The sequence below is a fragment of the Phaseolus vulgaris genome, chromosome 5 (genome assembly GCF_051622355.1).
Source record: "Phaseolus vulgaris cultivar YP4 chromosome 5, ASM5162235v1, whole genome shotgun sequence".
NCBI lineage: Eukaryota > Viridiplantae > Streptophyta > Magnoliopsida > Fabales > Fabaceae > Phaseolus > Phaseolus vulgaris.
In genome coordinates, this window is record NC_143502.1 from 41719137 (window position 1) to 41725582 (window position 6446).

Sequence of the window (6446 nt, forward strand, 5' to 3'; positions counted from 1 at the left end):
TAATGCCAACCTTTATCATGAACTTATTTGTTTGATTTATTAATTATTATACAAATTATTTGTATTCCATAGAAGAAATTATTTTTCTGAATTGAATGTTAAAGCATAAATTTCAATTATCGAATAAAATATAAATTTTTTATGTTTTTCAACAAGAAAACTACATTTTTAATTTAAATGTTAAAACCATTTGTTTGAATTATTATTTATTATAGAAATTATTTGTATTCCATAAAACAGAGTATTTTCCTGAATACAATGTTAAAATTAAAATTTTAATTATCAACTAAATATAAATTATTATTTTCCTTATGCAATAAAATAAAATAAAATTTCCTTAGCAACTAAATAAAAATAAAATATAAAAAATCATATAATCTCCTATTAACGTAGGGAAGAGTGTTATTTTAGACGGTTGTTAAACTGAATTAATATAACCTATAATAAACACTAAAAATTATTAAATAAAAAATTAAAAAAAATTAATTGTTATAGAAATATTTTAGAAATTAAAAATAATTTTTTATTTTAAAATTAATTTGTATTATTGTTAAATTTTCTAAATTAATATTTATTAGCTAATAATATTTTAACTAGATTCTTTAAATTCTAAATTTAATAATAATTTTTTTAATTAATTAAATATTATTTAAAAAAATAAAAAATTAATTTTTAAAATATTTTTTATTTAGTTAATATAATAACTAATTATTTTTTATTTAATATTTTTTTATAATAATATATTTAATTTAATAATTAGTATCCATAAAAAAAATTGTAACAACTTTTGTTAAAGACGGTGCAAAAGAAGTTTGGATAAGTTTTGCTTTTGATTGGGTATTGGAAATTAAATTTTTTATTGTTCACAATTACCTAAATTCATCTTCTGTCAGAAAATTTGCAGTGGATTTTTGTCGGAAAAATCTCACATCCAAATCTATATATTCTGAAACTGTGTAATCAATCACCACAATAACCAAATACATAATTTTGTTACAGAGCCATTTTGAGAATAAAGATAATATTGGTTAAACAAAAATCACCAAAAGCACTTATTAACAAAATTCTGGTAGTAATTAAACTATCAATTTTTAAAAAAAAGAATGACACTGAATTAAATTGAAATTTTTAGAAGACACAAAAAAAACTATATAATATATAAAATCGTGTAAACTTTAATGAATTATTTTTTTATTGAAATTTTATAACTTTTTATTTGTATTTATAAATACAATTTCTTTATACGTAAATAGGTGGAAATTTTCCATTTTCTAAATTTTTTCAAGTAAAAGTAAAGCTATATTTTCTAATTTCAATATTTCTTAGATTTAGGTAATTGTTTTTTTGTTATTTTTTACAACCAATATTTAAGATATTGTTATTTTTATTACTCGGGCAAAGAGTCACTGCATTTTAAAAATTCATGAGTTAATGATTATGCATTTGTTCAACATTATAAATAAATTAGTAGATAAAGAGTTATTGAAAAGTTAACTTTACTCAATTTTATTAAAACAACTATTATATACCATAAAATGTTTTTATTTTTAGTTGAGGTGGGACTCTTATCTATGGATTATGAAGTTAGCATATTATGATATGTTTACTTTGGATAGTTGATGAGAGTGAAGCATAGAGAGAGAATGGAGATGCAATAATAAGGGTTGTTTGGGTAGGAGTGAAGATGGAAGTGAAGTCTTTAAGATGAAAGATACCCTAATCACTTCCTATGCAGTAGTTGGTGATAGCTGTGATCTAGTTAGTTTCTAAAGGAAACATGGACCCAGTTTTGCCATCTACCTTTTATGATCAACAATACCATTTTGTTGGAAGCTAACACAGAGCCAGCTAATATCTTCTATTTCAACCACAAACCCTAAATCTAATGCTTCTGTTCATCACATTCATAAACTCAACACAATCTTTTTTCCAACTATCTCTCAATTATGCACTACAGTAGTACCAAACAAGAATTGGGTAGATGGATAACTTGGTTTCAATTCTTTTATAATGAATTCCAATTTCACTTTAAGAATCAAGACAATAAATATTTATTTTTTTTCATTTAGAAATATGGTTTTAGAAGTTAAATTAAATCTTATTATGAATTAACCATTTCCAACCATACAACAATAAAAAATTAAATGAATAAATAAACTCTACTTTCCTGCACCTCAATATAGGATTTGATGACAAAAAGAATAAAAGAAAGTACAAAACCAAAAGAAGAAACTCATTAAAATGGCACTGCAATATTTTCTCTGGATTTAAAGGATTTATACAGAGATAAAATCAATTAGTTGTTTCTCATCTTCAATTAATTAGTTTACTGTTTATGTATAAATTTTATTAGTTTACTTAGTATACAACATCATAATGTATTATGCTAATTGTTTTTAAGTTAGCTTAATAAAAAAGTATTAATATGTTCACAACTTTGCAGAAAAAACAAAAATATTTTTATTAAAGTAGAAGAATTTTGAAATTAGAGTGACACATTGTAAAATAGTGTCTTTTCATTATATGGTTGTTAAAGTAATATTTTTTTGATAAATTCATATCTTTCAAAAAAAAAAATCATCAAATAGAAATTAATTTTAAAACACAAAAAATAATTAGTTGCTATAGTGACTAAATTAGATATCATTTTAAAAATTAAAAAAAAATGGTTTCTAAATTAATTTCTATTATTGTTAAATAGTTTTTAAATTGGTATTTAATTAGCTACCAAAGTTTTAACTAACAATTATTTAGATTATAAATTTGGTAACAAAAACTTTAGTTATTAATTAAATACTAATTTAAAAACTATTTAATAATAATATAAATTAGAAACAAATTTAGTCTCTAATTTAGTCACTATAACAACTAATTTTTTTTTCTGTTAAAATTAACTTTTATTTCATGGTTTTCTTGTAGTGTTTATACTGTATCGTATCATTATGAAAGTAATATTTTCCTAATAATTTATCTAAAAAAGACAAAGGGAATGTGAATACTTGTACTTATATGAAATAAAAGAAGGGAGACACAATGCAAGGGATGAAAAATTGAGGGCAGTGAAGGATTAGAAGGACACATAAGCAAAGATGCAGAGATATGATCCAATCCATAGCAACAGTGTTGCATTAACTCTTGGCAAAGACAAAAATGGTTTGAGACAGAAGAAGAGGAAGCCATGCACATCCCACAATCATCGGAACTTATCTCAAAAAGGATGAGCTTGCCACATACATTCTGTGGTGGCATAGCATACAAATCAGTCACCATCCTTAGCCACTGGATTTGAGGTTAGGACCCAACACATGTGGTCATGTCACTGTAATGTGTGGGTTCAAAAGTGCATTTCTGTGGGACACATCAAGGGTCACTAAATCTTATTTTCATTCTCTGTTTTTACTTCCTTCCTTTTGTTATTCTACCAATAAATGAAATACCATTTACTCATTCACAGTGTAAGGGGATTTCTTTTTAGTTGAAAAACTGTGTAGCATGTTTTTACTTTAAAGTTTGAGCATGCATGTGTTTTGCTTTTCAAAATATAAAAATAGGAAGAGATCATGGTGCTGGTTTTGCAATTATCATTATTCATTTGATTGAAACTTCAAAGAAAAAGCAATCACTCTTTTGTTTTCTCTTTTTGGTTTCCTATGAAGTGTTGTTGGGGTGGTAGATGTGACGACTTTTCCTAATGCTAAGACAATTTGACTTTCTGTTGTCTCAAACTCCTAAAGCTACAAAGCAAGGAATTCCTCTTTAATTAATCAGTGCATCGACCAATGTCAATGCTTATTTTTGGATAATTAGTTGGTATTTAGTTATAGCAACACAATATTATGAGAATCATAAAAAAATTGGCTGGATTTGGCTGGATGGTAAGGAGTATTATGAGTCTCATTCTCATCAACCAAGTTGGAACCGGAGGAGACTTAAAAGCCTCGATATCCGATTTTGGGTGACTGACATGTTCAAAATGCATTAAGATCAAGAGGAGATTAATAAGCCTAAATTCTACAAAAAAAAATTAGACAACTCATCCTTAATCCTAAATCATGATCCAAAAGTTAATTCGGCCCAATAAGTAGACGCACATGATAAACATATAAACTGTCATAACTTTTGAAAAAAAGGTATGTCGTTATCGCGCATTTATTGTACTGAACATCGAATACTAAATACTTACTTGAATGTCGAAATACCTTTTGTTGGTGTCCTCCTGACCGAAAGCCTACGAAAGAAAAGAGAGATTGACTGAAGTAGAAAAGCGAGACCATAGAAAGGAAGACTAAGCCAAACAAGTCTCTGAAATAAGAGAACAACCACTTTCTTTTTCCTGATAGACATTTCCATCAATCTTGGTCAATAAAGTTTTTAAAGAAATCCAAGTTATTGTAATTTATAATAATTTTAATAATCATACATATTGAAATATGACATAGAACTTATTCTTCTCATCATATATATCTTGATGCTATGACTCGTTCTGTACTATACCTAACCTGTTTATGGTCTGTGAAATAAAAGTTGTGTACTTCAAAAGTATGGTGAACTTCAGAATTGAGTCTTGTTTCCCCATAAATAATCTTTATCTGTAACCTCAGAACATCATGTACCAGTTAAAATCTTGAGCCCTCTTGTTGTTATGTCTTTCTGGAACCAAAACCTTTGACTGTATTATATCCAGTTGGCATAATACTTGTATTTTTGGTTCAACCACAATTGTGTCAGAATACTATATGTCAAATGTTATGTTCCTCAAAAGTTTTGAAGTTCCTTGGCCAAACGAACCACTTAAGGAAAACTCACTAGGCAACTTGTTATTTTCCTCTGACTCGTGTTGATATGGGACCAACCCCATGTTCTTCTAAGCACTGTGCATTTTTTGCTAAATGTCATTTGTCACAGTCACAGAATGAACCAAATGTTCAATTAACCACACAAGATTGTGCATGAGGATAATGTTGGCTACCTCCAATTGAATGTTTTTTGTACCTCTCTGGGACCACCTGATAAAAGAAAACAAATTCTGCAATTGCATTTTTATGAAAAAGGTTGAAGAGCATTCATCTGTTTATGTGATAATGATAGTGCACAGTTTTTGGCTCAGCATCTCTTCATACAAAATGCATTAATTTTGTTGAGGCAATGGAAAAGAAGCAAGATTACAAAGGCAATTTGGGTAAAAAAAATTGAATTTGGTTAAGTGGGACCAAGTTTGCCGACCAACATAGCATGGTGGCTTAGGTGTTGAGTCTATTGAAGCCTTTATTAAGGCCCTCCTTGGCATGTGGAGGAGCAAAATTATGAGGGTAGAGGGTTTATTCTAGGTTAGGCCACTTGAAGCTAAATATTGTTGTATTAGAAGCATTACATCAATACATCTCAGTATATTTTGACAACTGATTGAAAATGAACTCATTTATAATTGTGATTTGAAAAATGCAATTTCAAAATAAAAAATTATACTTTTACAACCGAGGAAGTTGCATACAAACTATGTAACAATTTAAAAAAAAAAATATAATAAAAAATAAATTTATAATTTAATAATATAAAAAAATATTAAAATAATATTCAGAGTTGTAAGAAGGATGTAGAAAAAAAAAAAAAATAAAGTGAAATTAAACTTTTAGTTTATTTTTTCTTGAAAAATAACATCTCATTTTCTTCTAAATTTATACTCAGTTTTTTAATTGACTGTGCACATTTTTTTTAATATTTTGTTGTACATATACTTGTAGTGTACCTGAGTTAGTCATGCATACATCTCTTATTATTTTAAATATTACATTATTTAAAAAAAAACCATCTTAATTTCAATTACACATTCAATGATATGATACTCAATTCTTGTTTACACTATAATTATAGAATATAGAACTGGTTGTTTTCGTTTAGGCGTAAAAAATTACGTTAAACGTGTGCCTAGTATTGAAACTGCAGACACTCCGACGCACAATATTCAGAAGACACTCCAGAAGACAAAGTCCAGAAGACACTCCAAACTCAGTATTTCGAGCACTGTATAATGACGTATCTGGATTCTTAGAATCTTTATTAGTTGTCATAGGCCTTTCTTATTGGACAAAATTAGAGAATTGAGTTATGTTTAAAAGTACATTACCTAGCTTTTAATTGCTGATTAGTCTCACTAATCCTGCTTAAACGTAATGACATTTATGATGTTGGTTGGCACGACAACCAGAAGCAAAGTCATAGCCAAGGTCGTACGGATCCAACCGGTACAGAAATAAAATATAATAAATTGTTAAAAATAATAAGAAAATAATAACTTATTTAATAAAGTGATTTTACTTTGGAGGGAACACTTATTATCAGAACTTTTTCCTCTGGTGTTTATTTAGGCATCACATCTATCTCAGTAACTTGCAATCACATAATTCATTGAAATTTTTATCTAAATTTAATAGATTTAGATAACTGAG